Here is a 13,205-nt window from a genome sequence, read left to right on the forward strand (position 1 = left end):
TCCATAAATGAAGATAGGATCAATTGGGCGATAAACCCCTACAAATCACCAGGTCCTGACGGTTCAATATCTGCGGATTTGTAATACAATGCTGTCGATGTCATGCCAATGATGCCTGTTTAAATTGCATAGTGGCATTCATTCCAAAAGGAGAAAAGACCTCTCACACGAAGCGAATGGATTTTAGACCAATTAGTCTATCTTTCTTTCTTCTTCAAACTTTGGAAAGTTTAATTGACCTGCATCTTAGAATGTTTATCAAACCTAACCATCTAAAACGAACTTGTTCTCATTACTAAGAAGTACAAAATAAACCTTCACTCTCCCATCGGGAGTAATCCTGGATTCAAAACTATCATGGCATTTGAACACTCAGTGTAGTGTAATATAGCGTTCTTCAGCTGAACTATCAGCCATAAAACGGACAGCAAAGTTCCTCGCTAGTATTGTTCAGAATACGAAGATTTTCGGCTACTTACACAACACAATCGTAGACGAACTTTTCAACAAGAGCGTAAATAATAAAAATATTTCATTTAGTTGCTTGGCAGCATTCAACAAAGTAGGTTGATGTCGCTTTTTTTATAAATTCAAACACAATTAAAAAAACACACACACAACTTGCAAAAACAACGTACATTTCAAATATTTTTGTGAAATGCATAACAATAAAAGTAAATAAGATCGTACTTCTTTATTCCTTTTTTTTTGTAAATTTTCAATCAAAATGTTTATCTTTTCTTCAGTGCAATCTCGTTGAAAAAACTGATGATGAGAAGAAGAGGAAGTGAGTAATACTCTTTAACTAACTTCCTCTGTCATTGTCCCGCCCTAGCTGATCACAGAATGGGTAGCTATTTTCTGCATGACTTAGCGGATCTATCGAAGGTCAATATCCGAAAGATAGATTTCTATATTCTTGCGACAAACTGGTTCGGTTTAGGAATCCAGTTGAAATTTTCTCTCGTTTCAGGTATCACAAATGGATCAAAGTACTGGACCCAAGTGTGTCCCCAGTGATGACATCGCGAGAACCTAGGTATAACAACGTTTTATAAATCCCCTTGTAAAATTGTTAAAAGATCGGCCCATAATTGATCCTACCCGCCATATAAGGCCTACTTTAACGCTCATAACTATCTAAAAGAAGCATATACAGAGGTAAATTCGCATAAACATGTTTAATAGGAACCTCAATCTCTTTGCAAAAATTTGTAAGGATCGGCCCATAATTGACACTACCGGTCATATAAGGTCCCCTTTAGAGAATTATTTTAAAGCTCAGAACCAACTAAAAAGGTATCTTTAGATGTAAGATTCGACATAAAAATATTTTATAGAAACTTTAATATCACTATCGACCCATAATTAATCCTACAAGAAAAACTAGCCTTTCTTCTTTAAATTTTGTAAGAATCGATCCATAATTAACCTTACCGGTCATATTATGTCCCTTTTAAAACTTACTTTAAAACTCATTACTGCCTAAAACAGCATCTATAGCGGTAAGATTCGACACATTTTACACATTTTATTGGAACAGAAATCTCTTTGTCAATTTTTTTTTTTTTTGCATATTTTTATACTCTCCACCACCATCAGTGGTGATAGAGGGTTTATATAAGTTTGTCATTCCGTGTATAACACCAAGAAATATTCATCTGAGACCCAACAAAGTATATATATTGTGGGTCCTTGTGAAATTCTGAGTCGATTTAGCATTCTCCGTCTGTCTGTGTAAAACACGCTCACGATCAAACTCAGCCAAGGAGATCAACCAATTTCACCGAAAATATTTATTGTTATCTTAAGCAGTTTGGTATTGAAAATAAGCAAAATCGGTTCACATCGGGAAAAGTTATGAATCAAAATTTAAAACAACCTCGACAAAAATAAGCATTTTTTACACATTCTGATGTAATTTTCTCGAAAACTATTAGGTAATTGCATAAAAATCACAATTCATTCGTTTCTACATAAGAGCTTTATCTCTGCGGAAAATCGACAGAATCGGTCCAAAATTTCATATACCTTCCATACAAAAGTACATATTCCCGGAAAACGGTTTTTTTAATAACTTCCGTGGCAATGTCGATATCTTTACAAAATTTTAAAAATTAAAATCGTATGTTAATAGAATTCATTCAGAGGAATTTTTTTTTTTTGGTGGGTCCATACACATAGCTCCCATACAAGGTCCCCTCCCGAAAATCAATTAAACGCACATAATTCATTACCAAATTAAAATATCCATATAAAATTTGGTACAAGTATTGCTCTTGCATAACTCATTACTAAATTAAAATATCCATATAAAATTTGGTACAAGTATTGCTCTTATATACAGAAATATTACCATGAACAATTTGGCACAAGTATTGCTCATATACAGATCATAGCTCCCATACATGGTCCCTTTTGGAAAAGCACTTAAACTTGGCATAAATACTGTTTTTGTACACATAAATGCTATTTCAAAAATTTTTCACGATCGGTCCATCTTCGGTCATAGCTCCCATACAATGTTACCTCCCGAAAATCTGAAAAACGGACATAACTCATAACCAAAAATATTGCTCTTATATACAAAAATTCTCTATAAAATTGTTTCACGATCGTCCATATTTTGTCACAGCTCTCATACTAGGTCCAGAAAATAGCTTAGATTCACAATATTTATTACCAAATAATTATATAGTTACATAATTTTGAGATTTTGTCTTTATATACATAATTGGACATAGCTAACATATGTTGTCCTTTTACGAAAATCTCTTAAAAGCACATTACTCATTACCAAATATGGCTATTGATACAAAATTTGGCACAAATATTACTTTTGTATACAAAAATTATATTTCAAGATTTTCCACGATTGGTTCATAACATGGTTGAGGTCGGTCCCATACAAGGTTCCCTTCAGAAAAACACTTCAACACTCATTACTTGTTACTAAATCACGATACAAAATTAGACTAAAATATAGATTTTATGTACGGAAATTTTTTACGATCGGTCTATAATTGGTCATATCTTCCATATTAGGTCCAGCCCCTAAAAACGCTTTAACCCTATTTAACTAATTGTATTTTGATTTTGTGTAGAACAAAATTATATATGTATTTGAAAATCTTTCACACACATGCATATATGCAAATTACTTAATATCGCTAAGCGCTATAAAAATATAAAGAAAAAGGCGTCTGTAGTGATCAATAAATCTTGGATTGTAATATATTTAAATCTTTGGATTTTTATATTTAAGACATAAGAAAACTCATTTCTACAAATACTTGATAAATTAGAAATGTATTAATATAAAAGTAGCTGGTGGAGAGTATTTAAGATTCGCATATTTGAATAAAACAATTGTATTACTTAAAATACATCTGTAGTTACTTGAATAAGAGTTTTTGTCCTTATAGAATAACGTAAACCTGTTCTCAGCTATGGTCGAAAAATTTCGATATTTTTAACGGTCGTTTCAAAATTCAAATTTTAGTTTTTTTGATACTTTGATTTTTTTATACAGTAAAAAAACAGTAAAAAAATTAGGTCAATACCTCTTATAGTATGCCTGTACCTGCAATTTGAATTCAGCGGATTTCGAAAAAACCCACTTTTATGTAATATTTTGCAAAATTAACCTTTTTATTATATTGTTGTGTATTTTAAATGGAACCTTTTGTAAATTTATTAGTCCACATATTTCTAAATAAAAGACAATAAGTTTCATGCAAGCCAATATCTCTCAATCAAATTTTATGTATATCGGTCCATAATTGACCCTACCCCCCATATAACGTCCCCTTCAGAAAATTACTTTGACGCTCATTACTCGCTTAAAAATACAAGCATAGCGAGTAAATTTGACATAAGTAAGTTTCTTACTAGCCAAAACCTCTTTATGAAATTTTATGTGGATCGGTCTATAATTGACCCTACCCCCCATATAAGGACTATAATGCTCATTACTGGCTTAAACCCCTTCAGAAAATTACTTTAAAGCTCAGTACTGGTTTAAAAATACTAGTAGATTTATGAAATTCGACATAAACTAGTTTCGTGTAAGCTAATATCTCTATCTCTTCTAAAGGAACCGAAATCTCTCTATCAATTTTTATGAGGATCAGTCCATAATGACACCACGCCATATAAATTCCGCCCCAGAAAATGACGCGAAAAATACGAATACAGCAATACAATTCGACATAAAGCAAAACCATATGACTTTAATGCTCCTTAATGGCTTAAAAATACAAGTAGATCTACAAAATTTTAAACAAATAAGGAACTGAAATCTTCCAACAGACTTTTATGAGAATTGGTCCATATATGTATGTATAAATACCCCTACTCCCTATAAAAATTAGCACTGTCAATAGTAAAACCCCCATTAATGGACATCTTTCAAATGTTACCCTGATGTTCTCATTAATATCGATATATAATAATAAAATATTCAAAACATCAAAGTTTATTTATATGGCAGTGATTTGATGGTGGGTATATAAGATTCGGCATAGCCGAATATAACACTCTTACATGTTTAGATTTCATTATTTTTATTTATATATATTATATTTTTTATAATACCCAATTGTTTTTTTTTTATCAATTTGCTGAATTAATAGGATTGCAAACGGGTTTTATTGAAATATATCCAAATTGGCATGTTTCTAAAACATCGGGGTCATTTTGACCCCAAAGCCGTTTAAAGGTTAATTTATTTTTGTGCACTATTATTGTAAATATCGGTTGTTAATAAATAAATTTCTTAAGTTTTATGACAATCTACCTAAAAATAGAAACAATTTCTACTAGTTTCCATCAAAAATTGCAAATATTACAAAATTTGACCTTTGACCTTTAAAGTTTATGGGTTAATGGCGTCCAAATTGCGTGAAACTCTTGATGGGTTTTTCTCGAAATCCGCTGAATTCAAATTGCAGGTACAGGCATACTATAAGAGGTATTGACCTATTTTTTTTTACTGTTTTATTCCCTAATCTGTTGTCCATAAATCCCTATGAGTTCTCCTAAAAATATTGGAATTTTTCGACCATAGCTGAAAACAGGTTTACGTTATTCTATAAGGACAAAAACTCACATTCAAGTAACTACAGATGTATTTTAAGTAATACAATTGTTTTATTCAAATATTTTCAAAAATATGTTTATTTTTTATCACATTTCGAATTCAAGTGCTCTGAGACACGATAATGGCCTGGGGAATTTTTAATAACTTTTACATTTTTTAACCTTTTTGTAACGATAATTCTGTGTACATTACGATTTTTTGACAATACAATACAAATTATTTAATGACAAAACTTTTGTGAAAACTAAAAAAATGCATATTTTCCCCTTGTAAATGCATCTTCAAACTTCAGAGCCGTTGCGGCAAATATCGGTTGTTAATAAATAAATTTCTTAAGTTTAATGAAAATCTACCTAAAAATAGAAACAATTTCGACTACTTTCCATCAAAAATTGCAAACATTACAAAATTTGACCTTTGATTTTTAAAGTTTATGGCGTCCAAATTGCATGAAATTCTTGATTTTTATTTAGAAATATGTGGACTAATAAATTTACAAAAGGTTCCATTTAAAATACACAACAATATAATAAAAAGGTTAATTTTGCAAAATATTACATAAAAGTGGGTTTTTTTTTCGAAATCCGCTGAATTCAAATTGCAGGTACAGGCATACTATAAGAGGTATTGACCTAATTTTTTTGCTGTTTTATTCCCTAATCTGTATAAAAAAATCAAAGTATCAAAAAAACTAAAATTTGAATTTTGAAACGAATATATAAGATTTTTCTTATATAAAAATCTATCGACAAAAATTTCTATGTTGCCGTAAATATTGAGGTCTTTTAATACCCTACAGGCTGACATTAGTGCAAATATTTCAGCCTGAAAGATACTACAGTTGTTGGTAACACAGTGGGATATACTTACCCCAGATTTTTCGCAGAAGACTCCAGAACCAACACCGCAGTTCATTTTAGAACCACTCTGACTTTGAAGACTCTATCAAAGTCAATGGAGGTAACAAGCTTAAACTTTTGGCGTGTCTATATGTTCTTGATCTCCAACTTCCGGATGAGTTAAGCATTACTGCGTTGCAAGCAGATATAGCCATTATATTTAGATCTACAGGTATGATATGCAATATAGTGTTCAAAGCTTCTGAGGCACTAGCACCTGTTATCCCAATGCATGCTGATCTCTGAACTTTGTATAACTGATCTACAACAAACTTCTTCTTAGTGGAAGTCCACCATACAAGAGACCTGTATGTAAGAATAGGGCGTACTATAGCTTTGTACATCCACAGCTATAGTCCCCATTTCATACAAAGCATTTTACGACAGGTATAGTAGGCGACCGTTGCCTTCTTGACTATGTGCTGGATATCGTGTTTCCATGATAATTTGGAGTCTAGAATAGTTCCTAGATATTTGGCATTGTTTGATAAGGGGATTTCACGAGTTTTTAACCATGGCAGGTTGAAGCTTGATATCTTGGTCTTTCCGAGCAAAGAAAAGAACATCCAAAGATGCTAAAAAGAAGTAGAATTTACTCCATGGAAATACTGAAAAAGACCTAAAGAAGGGATGATTTTAACACAGGCTTGTCATATATATACCCTCTCCAATAAAGTGGTGTAGGGTATAAATATTAATACCTAAGATTTCTGATGTTAATAATTTTCTCCTTTAAAACATGATTTAAACTTCTCAAAGGTAATTCATTAAAAATTGAGAAAGCTAAAACAAAAATATATTTCCTTAAGGATTCTACACACGATTACAATTTACGTACGTAAGGTCTAATGAAAATGTAAGATGAAATTCCATCCGTATTTAAAAAAAAATAATAAAATAACAAAATTCGTATGATTTATACTTTTTGTGTTTATACGATTGGTATAAAACAAAGTGAATTACCAGCTTTTCACTTTTTTGAGTTTACATATGTACACCTGATCTTAGACGAAGAGAGCCATACAAATGTCAAAATTTCCATTAGTTTTTTACTCGATGTAGTAAGGTTTCATTACATATCGTGTTTAGACAATCGGGGCCTGATAGTATTTTGCCAAAGCGCCAAAAAATATATCATCCCCTGGCTTCATAAAATATACACGCTCAGCCTCTTAGCCATGTTCCGGTAAACTGAAGAAAGTTTACAGTCGTTTCTATTCCCAAAGCTGGCAAAAGGAGTCATGAAAATGCGAAAGATTTTCTTTCAATTAGACTCATCTACTCACATATAAGGCAACTTCTAGAGAGCTCACCACGGCTTTCAACCAGTCAGCATGCCTACCTTAAAAAACCTTAAAAGATACAATACACTATAGGAGACTTCTTAGACATAGAGATGCCTTCAATAACGTTAATACTTCTGCTTATCGATGTTAACTTGATTCTTATGGAACTGGACAACAGAGGGATTGCTAATGCAGATCACATTGTGATGCTGGTATCAGGAATGTTCCCAGACGTGATTAGCGATATATGCTACTCAGTAACTGTGGTTTAGCAGTAAATCCAAGCAAGACAGAATTGGTACTATTCACAACAACCCAGCAAATATAAAACGAAGTACTTCCAAAAGAATAACATTTATCACCCCTTCTTTTGTTAGTGTGATTTTTTGTTTATAAACACAAAGCAAAGAATGAACATCACGTTACTTTGTCATTGGCTAGAAACATGAAATTAAGTATGTAGACCCTGGATTAGGCGAGTACACATTAAAGGGGACTTTTTGGTACTTTTTCGTTCTTAAAAGGTACTTTTTAAATTTTTTATAATATTGAACCTAAAAACATGAAATTAATTATGTCATTGGCTAGAAACATGAAATTAAGTATGTAGACCCTGGATTAGGCGAGTACACATTAAAGGGGACTTTTTGCTACTTTTTCGTTCTTAAAAGGTACTTTTTAAATTTTTTATAATATTGAACCTAAAAACATGAAATTAATTATGTAGAGCCTGGATTAAGTGGGAACCGAAAAAAGGGGATCCTGGATTAGGCGAGAACACATAAAGTACTTTTTTGTACTTTTTCGTTCTACAAAAGGTACTTTTTGAATTTTTTATAATATTGAACATAGAAACATTAAATTTAGCAAGTAGAGCACGGATTTAGTGAGAACCCATAAAAGGGCCCTTTTTGGTACCTTACCGCTTGGCAATTGGTATTTCTTGTTTTTTAACACATCGGGATGGAGATTATATAAGATTCGGCACAGCCGAATATAGAACTCTTACTCTTTTAATTAAACCCATTTTAGAGTTGATTGATAAATGCGTGTTATTTATTTATGTATGTTAATATTATTTAAGTCAAATTAGTTGTATTCATTTCCTAATAACTTCAAAAAAGGAACAAACAAATTACTTCCTGAGAGTGAATGATGTGACAGATGTAGTGAATTTCGAATCAAATAAAAAGTCCCTCCTATGACAAGCCTGTGTTAAAATCATCCCTTCTTTAGGTCTTTTTCAGTATTTCCATGGAGTAAATTCTACTTCTTTTTACCATCTTTGGATGTTCTTTTTTTTGCTCGGAAAGACTAAGATTCCAAGCTTCAACCTGCCATGGTTAAAAACTCGTGAAATTCCCTTATCAAACAATGCCAAATATCTAGGAACTATTCTAGACTCCAAATTATCATGGAAACACGACATCCAGCACATAGTCAAGAAGGCAACGGTCGCCTACTATACCTGTCGTAAAATGCTTTGTATGAAATGGGGACTATAGCTGTGGATGTACACAGCTATAGTACGCCCTATTCTTACATACAGGTCTCTTGTATGGTGGACTTCTACTAAGAAGAAGTTTGTTGTAGATCAGTTATACAAAGTTCAGAGATCAGCATGCATTGGGATAACAGGTGCTAGTCCCTCAGAAGCTCTGAACACTATATTGCATATCCTACCTGTAGATCTGAATATAATGGCTATATCTGCTTGCAATGCAGTAAGGCTTAACTCATCCGGAAGTTGGAGATCAAGAACATATGGACACGCCAAAAGTTCAAGCTTGTTACCTCCACTGACTTTGATAGAGTCTTCAAAGTCAGAGTGGTTCTAAAATGAACTGCGGTGTTGGTTCTGGAGTCTTCTGCGAAAAATCTGGGGTAAGTATATCCCACTGTGTTACCAACAACTATAGTATCTTTCAGGCTGAAATATTTGCACTAATGTCAGCCTGTAGGGTATTACAAGACCTCAATATTTACGGCAACATAAAAATTTTTGTCGATAGAAGCGCCACTTCTTTCATTAAACTCGTCTTCCATCTCCTCTGTGAATGCCCTGCTCTGGCCGTAAAGAGAACCCGCTTCCTTGGCAATCACTTCATATCTAACTTAACTAGAACTTAACCAACCAACAGATTATGGGGATACATTTTCTCCCATTGTAAGGTCGTAAAAACGGTGTTTGAATTTGCAGCCGTATTAATTTGTACATTACGGAATTTTGTTTAATTTTAGTAGTCTATTATCCACTTTGTTTAGCATTTCAATAGAAATTGAAATGCAAAAAAACAAAATCTTAAAAAAGAAAACATCAGCCAACATAGTTAAATATCTATTCTTCATATTACGTGCAGATTTTATTGATTTTAATCTAAAAATCATAAAGAAATAAAAAATTTTCCTAAGAAAATTTCAAACATTTTTTTAACAAATAGAAAATAAAACAAGTAAGAGTGCTATATTCGGCTGTGCCCAATTTTATATACCCTTAACCATAGTGTATTTTAAACATATTAGTTTTATAAATTTTTTCCCGACTACATTACAACAAAAGCAAAACAAAATGAACAACAACGCTAAACGAAATAAAAAACAAAATACACAAGGCATCTAAACCAACCGACATCTAAACATACATACCGAAAAACACAGAAAAACAAAAACAATATAAACAACGCAATGACGCCAACAGCATCCAAACATACAAAAAAATACACAGCTGAATAAAACCAAATACATCTACACACACGTGTACATCTTTTTCTAATATACAGTGTTTTTGTTGCTTTATTTACCGACCGATTATTTCAAATATATTTATACCCTTCACCTTCCGACCCTATAAAGTATATATATTCTTGATCCTTATAGATAGCGGAGTCGATTAAGCCATGTCCGTCTGTCTGTCTGTTCGTCTGTCTGTCTGTTGAAATCAGTTTTTAGAGGAACCCAGATATCGGCGAGATCCGAATCTTCAATAATTCTATTAGACATGCTTTCGAGAAGATCGCTATTTAAAATCAGCAAAATCGGTCCGTAAATAACGGAGATATGAGCAAAAATCCGAGACAACCTCTGAAAATTTCACCAAAAAATTGTTAAAAAAGCAACAAAAACACTGTACATAGAAAAAGATGTACACGTGTGTGTGTAGATGTATTTGGTTTTATTCAGCTGTGTATTTTTTTGTATGTTTGGAATCCAAACATACAAAAAATACACAGCAAAAAAATATGATTTGCATTTTTTGTTAAAATAAAATAATTATCCCTTTTGTTTTGCAAATATATTTTTTAATGAATAGAAAAAAGTATTTAAAACGTTTTCAATTATATGAAAGTAGATTGTGAGTTATTGTACAATAATTTTTATGCGAATAATGTAAGTTTGAAATTTAAAACTAACACAAATTTTTTCCAAGTGCTTTTTAAAACAATTTTTTTTACGATAAACAAAAACAAAATCTACGTCTCGTCAATGTTTACCAGCAATGAATCAGAGTCGACCGGCTTCGAGTCGGAGCTTAGTCCCCGAACTATATTTAGTTGCTTGAGCCGCCGCCGAAACATTCGGCTTAAATCCACTCAAATTTTTTTAATGTTTTTATTAACTAGACTGTAAGATCAATTATGTTTAAAATACACTATGGTAAAGGGTATATAAGATTCGGCACAGCCGAATATAGCACTCTTACTTGTTTTTAAATATTTTATATTCAAAAATCTAATCTTTGTGAAGAAATAACCATTTTTCTTTTCTTTGGATGTGTTTTATCTGTAAATTTTACCATTTTACTTGTTATAAAACTTGATCATAACAAGCGTTATTAGGATATATTTTTTCTAAGTGTTTTTTTTAGTATTTTCTCACCACTACAATAACAGTTTCTCTTTCTGCGCTTGGCTGGTTTAGACCTAATTTCATTTGTGCAAATAGAACGTTAACTTAGTTAAAATTTAAAGTTCTTTTTTCGAATGGGCCGCCGACTAAAAATTGCCCACCAGCCGGAGCCGAAAATTTTTGCTCGGCTTGTTTCTCTGATCCAAATATACGAACAGAATTCACAAAAATAAAACAAAAGAAAATACATCACTCAATGAAGCCAACACCACCCAAACATACCAAACAAAATACATAGCGTAAAAAAAGAAATGTTCACACACACATGTTCACCTTTTACTAATTTACAGTGTTGTTATTGCTTATTTATCAAAACATGAGAAAAAATGACTTTTTTGATGAAATTTTCAGAGGTTGCCTCGGATTTTTGCTCAATTTCCGTTATGTGTCTATGCAACTCCAAAAACAATTTGGTGATATTAAAATGTCGAACATATTCGACATTTAACTATGACCCTCTATAACTCGCTAAGGAAAACTTATATTCTAAAAATATTATTTTTCCCGAATTCAGCATACTCATATTATCTTGCATATGTATGTATAATTTTTTTTAGACATAAATAAGTTTTGACCCTAAAAGTTAAAAAATAATTAAAAGTTATTTATAACCAGCTGCGTACACCCGGAGTTGCCAGGTTTCATCATAAAGTAAAGAGAATATTTTTCAATATTTACCGACATTTTTTAAATTAACTTATAACGATAAAATAGTTATTGTATATTTCTGAATTTTTTAATCCTTAAGATCAGTTTCTGGATCAATAATCCTCTTAAATATTTATAAATGGAATATGGGCTTAAATTAGTAAATTTTGACTAATTTGTAGAAAAATAAAAAAATGTTGAATAATGATATCGAAAGCAACATGTTATGGATTCATATGAGAAGAAGCTGATAGATTTGAAGTACTGTAGCACCAATTATTATTGCTGATGTGTAGACCACCTTTGCTATCCTAAAAGCAATGTAATTAAAAATATAAAATGATTTATTGAAAGTCATTCCGTTATTACCTAAATGTTCACATTTAAGAATTAAGATTCTAGCTCAGATATACGAATTTTTATATTTAATTTGTATGGGTGCTTTAAGCTCCCCAGAAGAAAGTCAGCCCTTTTCTCCAAAATGTTTAGGTGAATATTAAAGAAATTTGTGCAAAAGTTGAATACTCTAGTTCTATTAGTTTCCACGCTCCACACTGCAAGTCCGCCACCTTTTTTTCTTAAATAATCATAATCATGTTCTTTTTGTTATACTTTATATTTTGAAATAAACTAAAATTATTTTTCATTCATAACCTCTTCTAAAATGTATATAGAAGTATTTTTAAAATTTATTACAAATGAAGATCTCTTTTTATTTAAACCAAAATGTTACCGCGAAGAATTAAATGGTTCACAAATGTAGTGCTTGTGTCGTAGACAAATCTAAAGTGATTTATAATGTCAAAAAGACCTGATACTTATGGCTGTTATGAATTATGTTTACCATTGCAGTCTCTAAAAAGGCGGACTGATTCTGTATAGTATGAAATACTTGTGCATTAGACATAATATTATTGCACATATTAGATTGTCGCGTGTGGGAAGTAAGTGGGTCGTACACCCTCACTGGAATTCTGTTTAGTAGAAACAGTACGTCTTTCAACTGTGGAATTATCTGTATGCTGCAAATGAAGCACAGAATGATGTCGACTTTTTTTCAATTCACAATCAATGTTGTAGCGTTGTATGTCAGCAGCTGCTACAATAGTCATAACAATGTTGTTGGTATTTTCTATGCAAAAGTTCTATCCAACTCTTACGAAAATTTTTCATATGTTTTTCGAATGTCGTAAGAAAATTCAGTGTTGTCAATTGTTTATTTTAGCATATAAATTGGAATTATCTAACAGTTTTCAAGCTATATGAAATTTTTTCGTATACACATGAATGTCGCAGTTATTCAAATTAAATTTAAAGATTATAGCTCTAATGGATTCTTAGATCTACGAATATTTGTATTTTTTA

The 13,205-nt window shown here is 31.7% G+C and overlaps 1 protein-coding gene across 4 annotated transcripts in view; it reads right to left on the reverse strand.

The window, feature by feature from the left end:
- Positions 1-13,205, reverse strand: part of LOC111682266 (plexin-B) — a 160,086-nt gene that overhangs the window by 12,102 nt on the left and 134,779 nt on the right. For 2 of the 4 annotated variants that reach the window (XR_006940167.1, XR_006940162.1), the window contains exon 10: positions 5,972-6,619. The exons of the other annotated variants lie outside the window; for them this stretch is intronic. The gene's annotated coding sequence lies outside the window, so the exon portion shown is untranslated. The remainder of the gene's footprint in view (positions 1-5,971; positions 6,620-13,205) is intronic. 4 annotated transcript variants of the gene reach the window in all.

This window comes from Lucilia cuprina, chromosome X (assembly GCF_022045245.1).
Source record: "Lucilia cuprina isolate Lc7/37 chromosome X, ASM2204524v1, whole genome shotgun sequence".
Taxonomy (NCBI): domain Eukaryota; kingdom Metazoa; phylum Arthropoda; class Insecta; order Diptera; family Calliphoridae; genus Lucilia; species Lucilia cuprina.